Genomic DNA, 16425 nt, shown 5'->3' on the forward strand with positions numbered 1-16425 from the left:
ACCCCACACATCCAATCTGTCACCAAAGCCTACCAGTCTCACCTTCACAACATGGCCAAGATCTGCCCTTTCCTCTCCATCCAAACCGCTAGCTTGGAACAATCTCTCATATCCCGACTGGATTACTGTATCAGCATCCTTTATGATCTCCCAACCTCCTGTTTCTCCTTGCTTCAGTCTATACTTCACTCTGCTGCCCAGACTATCTTTCTACAGAAATGCTCTGGGCATGTCACTCCCCTTCTCAAACATCTCCAGTGGTTGCCTATCAACCATCCTATGAAGTAAAAACTCCTCACTTTTGGCTTCAGAGCTCTCCATCACCTTCCCCCCTCCTGTCTCACTCCCTTTTCTCCTTCTACAGTGCAGCCTGCACACTCTGCTCCTCTGCTGCTAACCTCCTCAATGAGCCTCTTTCTCACCTGTCCCTCTGTCCACCCCTGCCCCACATCCTACCTCTGACCTGTAATGCCCTCCCTCTTCACGTCTGCCAAACTAGCTCTCTTCTCCCCTTCGAACCCCTACTGAGAGCTCACCCCTTCCAGGAGGCCTTCCCAGTCTGAGCCGCACCTTCTCTCTGCTCCTCCTCCCCTCCCCATTGCCTCTACTCCTCCCTCTGCTCTACCCTCTTCCCCACCCCACAAAACCTGTGTATATTTGTACATATTTATTCTATTTATTTTATTAATGTGTATAATTTCATAATTCTATTTATCTGTTTTGTCGGTATTGATGCCTGTCTACCTGTTTTGTTTTGTTGTCTGCCTCCCAGCTTCTAGACTGTGAGACTATTGTTGGGTACGGATTGTCTCTGTTGCCGAATTGTACTTTCCAAGAGCTTAATACGTGCTCTGTACACAGTAAGCACTCAATAAATACAATTGAATGAATGAATGTGTGCTCTGCACATTATGAATGATCAATAACTACCACTGATAGATTGATTGAAGGGTGCAATATTTTTCCAGGTGAGTCAGCTACAAGAAGAACTGGAAATAGAATTGTATTATTATTGCTGTCCTATTCCCAGTTATTAAATGTATCGCTCTTATAATAATTATTAATAATTATGATATTTCTTATGTGCTTACTATGTAGCAAGCATTGTACTAAGCTTTAGGTAGGTTCAACATATTCAGGTCAGACATAGCTCCTGTCCCACATGGGGCTCACAATCTAAGTAAATGTCGCAAATAATCTAAGTGGGGCTCAAAAAACCCAGGTCTCCTGATTTCCGGATTTATGTTCTTTCCCATGGGCAAGAGAGGAAGAAAAGGAAAAATGTGAGAAGTGATGGAAGGTAGAATTCTCAATCTTTTGGAGTTGGCACATACTGGCTCAGAGTACTATGGTCCCAACTGCTGAATTTCTACCCACCCTTCACTCCTGCAGGGCAGAGTGTGTTCCTATGCTGCAATTTTATTGAAATTAGGAAGAATCAATCAAGATTTTACAGATGAGATAACTGAGACTGTCAAGAAATGACAATAGTAATGACAATAACAATAATAATAATCTTTGTTCAGTGCTTACTATGGGCCAAATACTATTCTACAGTCTGGTGAAGATACAAATTAATCAGGCTGGACCCAGTCCCTGTACCACATGAGACTCACAGTCTTAATCCCCATTTTACAGATGAGGTAATGAGGCAGAGAGAAGTTAAGTGACTTGGCCAAGGTCACACAGCAGACAAGCACGGAGCTGGAATAGAACCCAGGTCCTTCTGACTTCGAAGCCTGTGCTCTATCCACTAGGCAACCCTGAATAATACTGATAATGATAATACTAATAATGATAATAATGGTATTTGTTAAGCACTTACTATGTGCCAGGCATTTTGCTAGCTTTGGGGTAAATTCATGGTAATTGGAATCGACACAGTCCCTGTCCCATGTAGGGCTCCCAGTCTTAATCCCCATTTACAGATGAGGCAACTGAGGCACAGAGGAGTTAAGTGACATGCTCAAGGTCACACAACAGACAAGTGGTGCCTTCACATCCTGCTTATAGTAATAAGGATGATATTAGGGGGTTGTGAAGAGGAGAGGGGACAGGGCTCCTGCCAGGGAACCTGAGTTTGAAATGGAGATTTCCTCAACACTATTGTTACTTTGAAAGCAGTGATCTTGTCATATTACCCACCTGCCTTGTGATCACTTCCTTTTGTCTAAAATATGTTGAGTTGGCAGATAATGATCCATTAATGCATAATGTGTGCACAGAGCACTTGAAATGGAAGAAGTGAAAGACTGCGATTTCAAAGATGATGAAATCTATTGTTTTTCTCTGCTGAAGGATGGCAATCCAACAGCAACTTTCTCGAAGGAAATGTTTTCAACTTTATCAGGCAGAGGAAAAGACTTCATTTCCAGGGATTTTAGAGTTTCTTGTTATTTAAATCAGAAAAGGGAGAAAGTGTCCCATTTAGGGATTTTGAAGTGATATTTATGGTTTTGGAAAGATTCATTCCTAACTAACCTTCTGGGGCTTTGCAATACAAAGCCTATTGGAGGATCCCTTGATAAATTTTCACTATCAGATTAAATATTTCTTTCCAATATACTGTATGCAAACTCTGGAGTGCAACACCTGCATCATGGGTGACTTTACAGAGTAATCCTAGTTTCTACTATTCTGTTTTCCTAGAAGTGCTGAATAGTTGCCATATTTAGCATATATCCCCTTGATCGCTTTTTGATTGCCACACTAATTATTTACATTTGCTTCCATTTAACTTCTGTCTACATTTGCCATCTGCTGGCTTAATCATCTAAACAATTCAAATCCTTTCCAAATCTGGTTGTATTTGCCTTCATTAAGTGCATTGCCTGTAACGTGTTCAGTCTTGGGAACTGTGTTTGCAGTACCCAGAGGCATTAGAGATTTTTTTATGAGAAAAGATCCCCAAATGACTATGCCCAGATCTTTCATTCATTACTTCTCAACCAAAGTTGTTTCCACTTGTCTCTTCCAGAGCTAGCTTTCTTTTCCGCCTCCTCATTTATTTATTATGGAAAACGAGACTGTTCTCCTTAGCTATCAGTTCTGTCTTCCTCATGTAAGCATTGGGTTGGTCAGATCAGGGATTAAGACTGAGCCTAAAGTGGGACAGGGACCATGTCCAACCCCAGTGCTGAAAACAGTGCCTGGCATAAAGTAAGCGCTTAACAACTATGATTATCATTATTATCTCAAAAGAGAACTTGATATTTTGATTCACAGTATAAGAATTCCCTACAGGTCTAGAGTTTCCAACTGGTCAGGTAAACTTGGTCCCCCCCCCCCCCAATTTATTATTCCTAGGTCTAAAATTTTCTAGTAGCAGCAATAATGGTTAAAAAAAATGAATAAATGGTGGTATTTAAGTTCTTAAGTATTTAAGTGCTGGGGAGATACAAGGTGATCAGGGCGTCCCACATGGGGCTCATAGTTTTTAATGCCCATTTTACAGATGAGGTAACTGAGGCACAGAGAAGTTAAGTGACTTGCCCACAGTCACGCAGCTGGCAAGGGGCGGAGCTGGGATTAGAACCCACAACCTATGACTCCCAAGCCCGGGCTCCTTCCACTGAGCCCAGTAGTAATAGTGGTAATAGAAGTGTTACAAACAGCAATGGTACTTATTGAGCGTCCTCTGAGTACAATGAATTGTACTAGGTGCTGAGAAGCACATGTTACCTCAGAAGCAGAAGGTCTAGTGGAAAGAGCACAGGCTTCTGAGTCAGAGGGCTTGAGTTCTAATCCTGGCTCCTGCTCCATGACTTTGGGTAAATGACTTTTTCTCTCTGTGCCTCAGTGTCCTCATCCGTAAAGTCAATATCGGTTCTCCCTCCTGCTCAGGCTGGGAGGCCCAGGCGAGTCAGGGACTGTGTCCAACCTTATTATCCTTTATCTACCCCCGTGTTAAGTACAGTGCTTGGCACATAGTAAGTTCTTAAAAATACCACAATTAAAAAATGCCACGATGGCACATTTTAATGCCAATAAAGAGTTTATATCAGAACCTTCAAGATTGTTTCCTCCTTTCCCTCCAGTTTTTTCTCATGGGAAATTTCAAGGTTCAAATAACATAACACGTCAGGCCAGAATTAGCAAATAATGGCCAGGGCAGAAGAAGAATGAGAGAAGACATATAAAATTGATGTCACAGTGTTGAGTCTAATTTGGATGAAACTCTATTATGGCTCCCATCCTTATTTTGTACCAGCCTTCCATGGCCAGGATTTCCTACAAAATAGGAAAGAGTGAAGATTGCCAGCTCCTGATATCTTTCTGTCAATATAGAGGGGGAAATGTGAATGCATTGGTAACTAGAAACTTAAGTTCTCAACAGTTAGTCAATCATAAGTCAGTCAATCATACTTATTGAGCACTTACAGTGTGCAGAACACTGTACTAAGCTCTTAGGAGAATAAAATACAACAATAAAGAGTTTCACTCTCTACCCCCAATGCGCTTACAGTCTAGAGGAGAAGTGGGAAGCAGTATTGCCTAGTGGATAGAGCACAGGCTTTGGACATCAAAAGGACCTAGGTTCTAAACCCAGCTCCACCACTTGACTGCTGTGTGATCTTGGGCAAGTCACTTAACTTTTCTGTACCTTTACCTCATCTGTAAAATTGGGACCAAGACTGTGAGCCCCACATGAGATAGGGACTGAACCCAACCTAATTTGCTTTTATCCACCCAAGCGCTTAGTACAGTGCCTGATACATAGTACGCACTTAACAAATACCATTTAAAAAAAATAAATTAAAAAAAAAACTCTGGCCCAGGATTGCCGAAGTTCAGAGATTGCAGGAGCCACCGTCCTTCACCTATTCTGAGGCTAGCGGACACTTCTGAAATTGAACATTTTTAGGCAGCAGCGCAGAACACTGTTTGAGTAAGTTCATGCTTACTAGCAATCCCCGAATCTGTAGCACTACATGCTCGCCCTCAGGGAGAGGGGACCATTTCTAATTTCTACAAGTGTCTTCTTTCCCAGGGCTCAGTGTAGTGCTTTGCACACAATAAATGCTTAATAAATACTATTACTGCTACTGCATGACAGATTGTAATCCTTAGAGGTGAAATATATTTAACTTATGGAATAGAACTCTCTGCTGTATAACAATTTTCCTTTGTTCGGGTTTCTAGTGTAAAAATTAATGTAACTATCCCACAGGACCCAGCACATTCTAGATATCAATCAGTGGTATTGATTGAGCACTTACTATGTGCAGAGCACTATTCCAAGTGCTTGGGAGCATACAACAGAATTAACGGACAGACTCTCTGCTCATAAGCTGTCTGCCTAAAGTTCTGGCAATTTCTTGTTTTACGTTTCCTTGTGTGACAATTTTTCCCCCTATATTGAGAGTGTGAGCTCCATGAGAGCCAGGACCATACCTAATTACCACCCCTATATTATTTCCTATCATTCAGTTCAGATCTTTGCATACAGTAGGTGCTAAAAATACTTTTATAACTACAATTACATCTATGCAATTAACATCCATCTAGTGCATCAATTACTTCATGTAAAGGAGCATGGCACGGTGGTTAGAACATGGGCTTGGGAGTCAGAAAGTCTGGGGGAAGGTTGTATTGGCACGACTGAACTGAATAATCTTACTACTGTGCCCTGTATGGCCTAGTGGAGAAAATCACTGACCTGGGAACCAGAGGACCTGAGTTCTAATCCCAGTTCCACCACTTTTCTGCTGTGTGGCCTTGGGCAAGTTACTTCACTTCTCTGGGCCTCGGTTACCTCATCTGTAAAATGGAGATTTAGACAGTGAGCCCCATGCAGGACATGGAATGTGTCCAACCTGATTGTCTCCAGTGTTTAGAACCATGCTTGGCACATAGTAAGCAGTTAACAAATACCGTCGTTACTATTGAAGGTTCTTATCCTGGCTCCCCCTCTCATCTGCTGTGTGATCTTAGGCGAGTCACTTCACCTCCCTGGGCCTCAATTACCTCATCTGTAAACTGGGGATTGACACTGTGAGCCTCATGTGGGACAGGGATTGGGTCCAACCTGATTACCTTGTATCTTCCCCAGCATTTAGAACAGTTTAGTAAGCACTTAAATATTATCATTATTATCTAGGTATCAGGATAGTCATATCTCAAAAGAAAGCTTGACATCTTGATCCATACCAGTAAGAATTCCCTACCGGCCTAGTGATGTAAACTAGTCAGGCAAGCATGGTTTTTCCTCCCAATTCTACATTTATATTCCTGGATCCATAGTCTTCTAGTATTAGTAACAATAGTGATAACAATATTAGTAATAGCAGTAGCATGGCCTAGTGGCAAGAGCACGGGCTTGGGAGTCAGAGGACGTGGGTTCTAGTCCTGGCCCTGCCACTTGTCTGCTGTGTGACTTTGGACAAGTCCCTTAACTTCTCTATGCCTCAATTAACTCATCTGTAAAATGGGGATTAAAAGTGTGAGCCCCACGTGGGACAACCTGATTACTCTGTATTTACCCCAGTGCTTAGGACAGTGCTTGGCACATAAGTGCTTAACAAATGCTATAATCATTATTAGTCCTAATAGCAGCAATGATACATATTGAGAGTCCCCTGAGTGCAATGAATTGTACAATAATAATAGTTATTATGATATAATTATTATTTTTATTATGGTATTTATTAAGAGCATACTATGTGCCAAGCACTGTTCTAAGCACTGGGGTAGATACAAGAGTACTGAGGTGATCCCAAGCGGGGCTCACAGTCTTTATCTCCATTTTACAGATGAGGAAACTAAGGCACGGAGAAATGAAGTGGCTTGCCCAAGGTCACAGAGCAGACAAGTGACAGAGCCGGGATTAGGACCCACGTCCTCTGACTCCCAAACTCAGGCTCTTTCCACTAAGCCACACTGCTTCTCTAGGTGCTGGGAAGCATCGGAGAAGTACTTGGTGCCTGGGAAGCAGTGGGACTTGGCGGAAAGAGCACAGGAATTGGAGTCAGAGGACTTGAATTCTAATTCCTGCTCCGCTAAGGTTTCTTTCTTCGTGACATGACTCACCTCAAAAGTATTTTAGCAACTCACTGTAAGAGTGCTTGACATTTTCACTGATTAAAAAATCATTTCCATTTTAGGCATTAAGAAGAGAGGGGTATTTTACCAACTGATTTAAGAATGCTTGGACATGTCAATTGTTAGTAAATCCTTTCCACTTTAGCCATCAAGAGGGGAAAAGTGGATAAGGGAAAATGTTCATTCATTCATTTATTCATTCAATTATATTTATAGAGCACTTACGGTGCTCTGCAACAATAAGATACAACAATAAACAGTGAAATTCCCTGCCCACAATGAGCTTACAGTCTAGACCTGGGGAAACACACATCTTGACTATGTACAGGGATTCGTGATTGTGCTTTCTCTAAAGCATTCACTTGAACACTGAGAAATTTACAGGGCATACATCCTTTTACCCCTTTGTTTATATCACACTTCCATGGCAACATAAAAATCTATAGCTTAGGATTCTCAAGCTCTTCCAAGGGAATGATTGTTCTAAAGTCTGAGAGGCCGCATATAAGACTGCATTTAAACTGTGTTTAGATAGGGATATCCTTCCCTCTTTGAAAATCTTGAGGAATTTGGTGAATGGCTTTTAAAATCATCACTTCAGTTAAAGTTGAAGTGAATGTGACCAGAAGTTCAAAGCTGGGGAGACGGACACAAATTTGGGGTTCCTCTCTGGCCATTCCACAGTCTCCAGCTGGACTTCTGAAGGTCTTCGCTTTGCCTGACAAGGAGAAAAGGAACCTTAATATGCTGGTGGCATTATGCCACCCTCATCCAAGCACTCATCATTTCCTGCCTTCACCACTGCATCAGCCTCTTCACTGATCTCCCTGCCTCTCGTTTCTCCTCTCTCCAGTCCATATTTCGTTCTGCTGCCCGGATCATTTTTGTGAAAAAAAGTTCACTTCAAATCTCCCTGTTCCTTGGAATCCTTCAGATGCCACTGGGTGCCCATCTACCTTTACATCAAACAGAAACTTCTTGCCCTCAGTTTTAAGGCACTCAATCAGCTCTTGCCCTCCTACCTAACTTTGCTGGCTTAACATTACAATCCAGATGGCACACTTTGCTCCTCCAACACCAATAATGACAATAATTATAATAATGGTATTTGTCAAGCACTAACTATGTGCCAAACACCGTTCTTAGTGCTGAGGTGGATAAAGGTAATCAGGTTGTCCCATGTGGCTCAGAGTCTTAATTCCCATTTTACAGATGAGGTAACTGAGGACCCGAGAAGCAAAGAGACTTGCCCGAGGTTAAGCAGCAGACAAGCGGCGGGGCTGGGATTAGAACCCACCTCCTCTTACTCCAAAGCCCGTGCTCTTGCCACTAGGCCAAGCTGCTCTATAGCTCCATCTCACCCATTCCACCACCGCTACCTTGCCCACGGTCCTCCCTGGGCTTGGAAGTCCCTCCCTCTTCATATCTGGCAGTCCTTCTCTCTTCCCAACTTCAAAACCCTCCTAAACTAACATCTCCACAAAGAGGCCTTCTCAGACTAAGCCCTTTCATTTCCCCATCTACCCTCCTCTCTGTGTTGACTGTGAACTTGGTTGAATACACCTTAAGCACTCTGTTACTCACTCCAGACCCATGATACCTATGCAAATATTCCTATACTCTACTATTTTCCCTCTCATTAATCTATTTTAATGGCTGCCTCTCCCTATAGACAGTAAGCTCTTTATGGGCCAGGATCGGGTTTTATATCAGAGACACTGCTCAGCCATTCCACAAATGTACTGCGTCTACCAACTCTGCTGTATTGTGCTTTCAGTACAGTGCTCGGCACACAGAGAGCACTCAATAAATATTGTTCGATTGTGTGACCTTGGGTCACTTCACGTGCCCTTCCCTGTTGTATCAAGGTCGTATTTAGAAGCAGGTGAGATAGAGAAAGAGCACTAGGCTCAGAGTCACAGGATCTGGGTTCTAATCCTGAGATTAGAAGCAGGTTGAGAAGCAGGTTGAGAAGCAGCGTGGCTCACTGGAAAGAGCACGGGCTTTGGAGTCAGAGGTCATGGGTTCGAACCCCGGCTCTACCACTTGTCAGCTGTGTGACTTTGGGCAAGTCACTTAACTTCTCGGTGCCTCAGTTACCTCATCTGTAAAATGGGGATTAAGACTGTGAGCCCCACGTGGGACAACCTGATTCCCCTGTGTCTACCCCAGCGCTTAGAACAGTGCTCGGCACATAGTAAGCGCTTAACAAATACCAACATTATTAATCCCAGCTTTGTCACTTGCCAGCTGCGTGACCTTGGACAAGTCATTTAAGTTCTCTATGCCTCAGTTTCCTCATCTGTAAAATGAGGATTCAATACCTGTTCTCCCTTATTCTCAGCCTTTGAGCCCCATGTGGAACAGGGACTGTTTCCAGTTTGATTAGCTTGCATCTTCCCAAGCACTTAATAGAGTGCTTAATACATAGTAACTGATTAATAAATACCACTATTACCATTTATTAATTGCTGCCACCACCATTTTTGATTGACTGTGGGACAACTGACTATTTGTCCAAAGGTTTTATATTAGGGAAACTGTTCAGCCATTCCATAAACGTAACACGCCTACTAACTGTGTTATATTGTACTCTCCCAAGTGCTTAGTACAGTGCTCTGCACAAAGTAGGTGCTCAAATAATACAATTGATCGATTGTTGTAATCTAGTAATTACTCAAAATTAAGAACTCTAGGGTTACTGTTCATGGCTTCCCCCAAGTGGGCTCCCAAAGCTTACGTTGCAGTACTATCTACTACACCATGAAGCAGCATGGTGTAGTGGATAGAGCGCAGACCAGGGAGTCAGAAGGTCATGGGTTCGAATCCCGGGTCTGCTACTTGTCTTCTGTGTGACCTTGGGAAAATTACTTAACTTCTCTGAGCTTGTTACCTCATCCGTAAAATGGGGAGTGAGACTGAGAGCCCTACGTGGGATAGCGACTGTGTCTATCCGATTTGCTTGCATCCACCCCAGTGCTTAGTACAGTGTCTGGCAGATAGTAAGCACTCAACAACCATCATTATTATTATTAATATTATTATCTCACATTGAAAGAAGCCTCCAAGAGGAGTGTCCTATATGTAGGTCACAAGTAGAAAGAATTCATCCTATATGAAGAAAAAGGCCTTACTTTACCCTATCCTATAGGTCAGAGGTCTTTCTTTATAATTTATAGGCAGCATGACAATAAAGTTGAATTAACTGATACCAAGTGCCTTTTTAAAGTCAGAAAACCTCCCAACACTGAAACTCATTCGGTTTATGGAAAAGTCACAAATTGAGTTTTATTTACTATTATTGTAAATAAAATAATAAATAGCATGTTTCTCAAAACTAGTACATTCTCTGGCCCATTTTAGCACTAAGAAGCAAGGATTCGATTTTAAAATAGCAATGAGACCTTGCACTCACATACCCTCTGCTTAGGTCAGAACATTCAACTCCTTCCTTCCTCCATCTTACGGTACCAGAAGGAAAGAAGCAAGAACATTATAATTTAAAAAAAAGGGAATGGAGAGGAAAGTTTGCATTTTGTAGCACCAGATTTTAGTCAAGAGATCATTTTGATATTAGGATGAGTTAATTTTGGAATAATGCACTATTTGATAAAGAGGAATAGTTTTTTTTTTGTCATGGATTTAACAGTTTTTGTTCATAGCTATTGTAATTTGTCGCTGATTCTTTATATTATTCAATTACGTTTTTAGAATTCTTTGTCATTACTGTTAATTCTCTAAAATTCTCCCTGATCAGAGAGCTCCAATCTTCCTAAATTTGTACAGAGGAGCTCCCACTGCACCTTACAAGAAAAAGCTGTTTGACCCTTAATTACTACACTGGCAAAATTGTTAATCTACTCTAATCAGTCTCTCACTGTTCCTAGCTCTCTCTTTCACTTACACAGGGGCATGATCGAAAATGATGACTTTTTCTTATTCAATTCTAAGTAATTGTGACCTCTGAACAGAAGGCAGAATATATAAAACTAAAACCAAAATATTAAAGGAACTAATATCTTAAATGAATTTGGAATTATTCAGAATGTATCTAATCACCCAAGTTGAAAGGATAAATCCAATATTTAACTATAATTATTTCTTAAGAAACCAACTAAGAGTTTCAGCATATCAAATCAAACCATTCTAGGGCTAGTAAAAAAGGAAGCTGTTTAATAAATTGTTCTGTGGTGATTATAAAATAACGATAGATAATTCAACACCTAACAAGTCAAAATAAATAATGAGGATATTTAAATATCAAAAGAAATAATTTGAGGGAAAACCATAGGCAAAATATTAAAATCACAGCTACGGTTCTTAATTCCTACACTCAAAGATTTGAAGAATAGCCACTGATTCACATTTTAATTTATATTAAGGATTTAAAATTGTGAGACTTATTAAGAACTGCGCTAAACACTGGAGTAGATAGAAGATACTCAGAACTGACACAGTCTCTGTGCTACCAAAGGCTCCTCAATTAAGAGGTAGGGAGAACAGATACCTTAATCCCATTTTACAGACAAGGAAACTGAGGCCCAGAATAGCTGACTTTGCTTATTTCATTTATTAAGGTCTTACTATGTACCAGGCACTATAATAAGCGCTGGGGTAGATAGAAGCTAATCAGGTTGGACACAGTTCATGTCCCACATGGGGTCACAGTCATAATCCTCATTTTACAGTTGAGGTAACTGAGGCCCAAAGCAATGAATTGAGTTTCCCAAGGTCACACAGCAAGCAGGTGGCAGATCAGCGATTGGAATCCAGGTCTTTCGGTTCCCAGGTCTGTCCTTTAACCACTAGGCCATGTTGCGTCCAATTAACACATGGGATCCCCCACCCCGTCCCGCCCCGCTCTCTCCTCTGATTGTTTCCACCGAGCAGGATCTGATTCGTGGACAAATCTCCCTGTTGAGTCTCCTGGGTCAGGGACACAATCCCCATACCCACGAATCTGAGCCCAAGAGGGTGGGTATGGTGGGCACTCAGCACTCACTACATGTTCCTTCATGGCAGCAGGCAGTCTGATTCACAGGTCTCCCTGGCTACCGGTACCACGCTCTTTCCATACCAAATGAAAAAACTCTGGGAAAAAGGAGAGAGAGGAAACAATCTACAAGGGGAGGCAGAGGTGAGGGCTTGGGGAGGGCTGCAAGTCTCTGTTCGATCCCTGGAATTTGGGGTGTAAGCTTCTTGTGGACAGTGCATGCATCTACCAACTCTGTTATATTGTACCCTCCCAAGTGCGTAGTGCAGTGCTCTGCACACAGTAAAAGCTCAGTAAATAGCAATGATCGATTAATCATTCCTCCCCTTACAATCCCAGTGGAGTTTCAGTACCATCTGACATCTGATCATAAACTGCAAACAAGTGGGCCAAAAAGAAGATATTCTCTAGTTCCTGCCCAAGGATTGGAGTCTTTTGTTAGGCACAGGAGACTGATAGGCTACCTTAAGTGAGACACATTTGCTCAGGATGCAGACTTCCAGCTCCATGAAAATTGGGGTATATGGGTAATATCTGCGGAGGTGAATGGGGATGGGCTGGGTGGATCTATCTTTGGGGTTGGGGAGTGGGACCCTTCACCTCACCCATACTTCACTCTATCTGGATTATCTTTCTACAGAAATGTTGTGGATATGTCACCCCCCTCCTCAAAAATCTCCTGTAGTTGCCTATCAACCTTCTTATCAAACAAAAACTCCTCAATATTAGCTTCAAGGCTCTCCGTCTCCTCTCTCCTTCTTACCTCTCTTTCCTTCTCTCCTTCCACATGCCATCCCACACACTCCACTCCTCTGGTGCTAACCTTCTCACGGTGCCTCGATCTCGCCTGTCCCACCATCGACCCCTGGCCCACATCCTACCTCTGGCCTGGAGCTTCCTCCCTCCTCAAATAAGGCAAACAATCACTCTTGCCCCCTTCGAAGCCCTACTGAAGTCTTACCTCTTCCAAGAGGCTTTCCCAGACAAAGACCTCCTTTTCCTCAGCTCCCCCTCCCTTGCGTGTCACCTCCACTTGCTCCCTTTGCTCTTTCTTCCCTCGCCCTGACCCACAGCTCTTAATGTATTTATGTATATATCTGCTCAGCGTGGCTCAGTGGAAAGAGCCCGGGCTTTGGAGTCAGAGGTCATGGGTTCGAATCCCGGCTCTGCCACCTGTCAGCTGTGTGACTGTGGGCAAGATGTGTTCCCTCATCTGTAAAATGGGGATGAAGACTGTGAGCCCCATGTGGGACAACCTGATTCCCCCGTGTCTACCCCAGCGCTTAGAACAGTGCTCTGCACATAGTGAGTGCTTAACAAATACCAACATTATTATTATATCTATAATTATATTTATTTATATTGATGCCTGTTTACTTGTTTTGATGTCCGTCTCCCTCCTTCTAGACTGTAAGCCTGGTGTGGGTAGGGATTGACTCTCTTTATTGCTGATTTGTACTTTCCAAGCACTTAGTACAGTGCTTTGCACATAGTAAGCGCTCAGTAAATACAATGGAATGAATGAATGAATGACTGACCTGGCAGAGACTTCCTGGCAGCGTTTCTCCTGCTTGCACGGAAATACCCATAAATCCCCTTAGCAGGACCCTGGTCTGCCCTGCTTCCTCTCCCTACCCCACTTCCTCTTCACTAGCAATACCAGACACCTTACTCAAGAAAGGGAATGGTGGCTTTGTCAAACCTCCTCTAAAATCATCTAAAATATTGGGGAATTTCCAAAACATGAGGAACTCCGTCCATAAAGCTGGATTTGTCCTCTGTGGACTATCTCCAGAGAGGGAGAAAAGGGATGATCTCAACTCTCCCTTCTCCCAGTTAGTTAGCATTAGTCCCTAGTGGGGGTGGATACTGGTTGATTACATCTATCAACTGGATATTACGCTGTGGGAGATGGAAGCAGGGTATCTTTGTCAAAGACATCTCCTCCAGGATGAAGATGATGATGATGATGATGAATATGATGGTGATGATGATGGTGGTGAGGAAGATGATGTAAGCTCTAAACTAAGCTCACCTGCTAACTGTAAGGTCACTGGGCAGGAAACATGTCCACTAACTCGGATATATCATACTCTCCAAAGTTCTTAGTACAAGCACTCCTGAAAGCTCACTCCTACTGAAAGCTCATCTCCTCCAAGAGGCCTTCCCAGACTGAACCCCCCTTTTCCTCTGCTCCTCCTCCCCTCCCCATCGCCCCGACTCCCTCCCTCTGTTCTACCCCTCGCCCCACCCCACAGCACTTGAGTTTATATGTACATATTATTCTATTGATTTTATTAATGTGTACATATATCTATAATTCTGTTTATATTGATGCTATTGATGCCTGTCTACTTGTTTTGCATTGTTTCATTGTCCGTCTCCCCACTTCTAGACGTGAGCCTGATGTTGGGGAGGGATTGTGTCTATCTGTTGCCCGAATTCTACTTTTCAAGTGCTTAATATAGTGCTCTGCACACAGTAAGTGCTCAATAAATATGATTGAATGAATGAGTACAAGGCTCTGTAAGTGTTCCACAGATATGACTGGCTGTTTGATTGATTGATGAAGATGGCACTGGTGGTGATGATGATGGAGTTGCCGATGAAGATGATGGTGGTGATAGCAGTGGCAATGGAGTCACTGAATTGTACATTACAAGCGCTGAGTACCGTGCTCTGCACATAGTAAGCGCTCAATAAATACGATTGAATGAATGAGTCCCCTAATGGATATGACAGATGAGTCTCAGTTCAGTCACAAAACCTTCGAGAATTGCACTTGCGCTCACACTTGTTATTCATCCCTTCCGCAGTCTCACAGCACTTGTGTGCGTAGCCATAATTTATTTGTATATATTAATGTCTGTCTTGTTGTGGGCAGGGAGCACATCTACCAGCTCTGTTATATTGTACTGAAACGCTGCTTGATACAGTGCTCTGCACACTTAAGTGATCAATAATGGCAATTGATTGATTAATTGATTGAATTGATTATGGCACTTTTGCTATGCTCAGTACCTTTTGCCTTCTCTGGGCACTATTGTCAGGCTCCTGCTGGGCGATGGGGTAAACAAGCAAGTCTGCAGGTCAGGGAACAGCGAAGGACATGAAAATATTCACATGTAAATCATAGTAATAATAATTGTGATATTTGTTAAGCACTTAGTATGTGCCAGACACTGTTGTAAGCACTGGGGTAAATACAAGGTAATTGGGTTGGACAAAGTACCTGTCCATCATGGGGCTCACAGTCTAAATAGGAGGGTGAACAGGAGAACTGAGGCACAGAGAATTTAAGTTACTTGCCCAAAGTCACAAAGCAGACATATGGTGGAGCTGGGATAAGGACCGAGGTCTTTCTGACGCCCATGCTCTAGCCACTAGGCAACACGGCTTGACGGATCACTCTGATCATTTCCTTTTCACAGATTCCCAGGTCTGAATTCTCAGACAGCCACTTGTCTGTTGGATGGAAGATTCCAACACTCCCCCAAGTCCTTTAAGCATCACTACATCAGTACTCCCCTCTCAGGGTTGCAGCTGAAAAGTTTCCCATATTCAATCAGTCTCGGCTACGGGAGGGAAAGTCAAGCAGAGGCCTACCCATTCCATTCCCAGCTTGGCCAGTGGCTAGTGAGTGGAAGGCAATCTGCTATAAATCAAAACTCACCATGCTGGGCAGAAGTGGCATGGGAGAGAGTAGAGGGCAGAGACACAAGTTTACTGCGCATAAGGAGGCAATGGTAAACCACTTCTGTATTTTTACCAAGAAAACTCTATGGATCCACTACCGGAATGATTGCAGATGGAGAGCGGGGCTTTCTGGGAGAGATGTGTCCATGGTGTCACAGTGTGTCGGAAATGATTCGACAGCATAAGACAAGATAAGGCATCGGTACTAATGAAAGGAGGAAGGGGAAGAAAGTAAGGTTGTACCTTCCTCTTGCCTTCATCCATATCCCCCTGCTCCAGGCCTAAACTGTTCCCCCATCTTTCCCCATGTCCTGACATCTTCTCCTCCAGGATCTCCCCATCTGTTCCAAGGTTCCCCTGTCTCCTTTTGACTCCTAACTCCTTCACATCTCAATGCTTGCCTTCCCCTCTAGATCATCAGCTCAGTGTGGGCAATATTGTTACACTGTACTCTCCAAAGCGCTTAGAACAGGGTTCTACACACAGTAAGTACTCAATAAAGTGCTTATGAGAAGCAGCATGGCATAGTGGATAGACCAGAGGCCTCAGAATCAGAAGGTCATGGGTTCTAATCCCTGCTCCCCGCCATCTACTGTGTGATCTTGGTTAAGCCAATTCACTTCTCTGTGCTTCAGTTACTTCATCTGTAAAATGGGGATTAAGACAGCGAGCCTCACGTGAGCAGGGACTGTGTC

The 16425-nt window shown here is 43.0% G+C and overlaps 1 non-coding gene across 1 annotated transcript; it reads left to right on the forward strand.

Moving 5' to 3' along the window:
- Positions 1 to 15559: 15559 nt before the first annotated feature.
- Positions 15560 to 15697, forward strand: LOC114816375. The gene has a single exon (XR_003764145.1). It is a non-coding gene; the product is annotated as a small nucleolar RNA SNORA7 (small nucleolar RNA).
- Positions 15698 to 16425: the final 728 nt, after the last annotated feature.

The sequence above is a fragment of the Ornithorhynchus anatinus genome, chromosome 1 (genome assembly GCF_004115215.2).
Source record: "Ornithorhynchus anatinus isolate Pmale09 chromosome 1, mOrnAna1.pri.v4, whole genome shotgun sequence".
In the NCBI taxonomy this organism is placed as follows: domain Eukaryota; kingdom Metazoa; phylum Chordata; class Mammalia; order Monotremata; family Ornithorhynchidae; genus Ornithorhynchus; species Ornithorhynchus anatinus.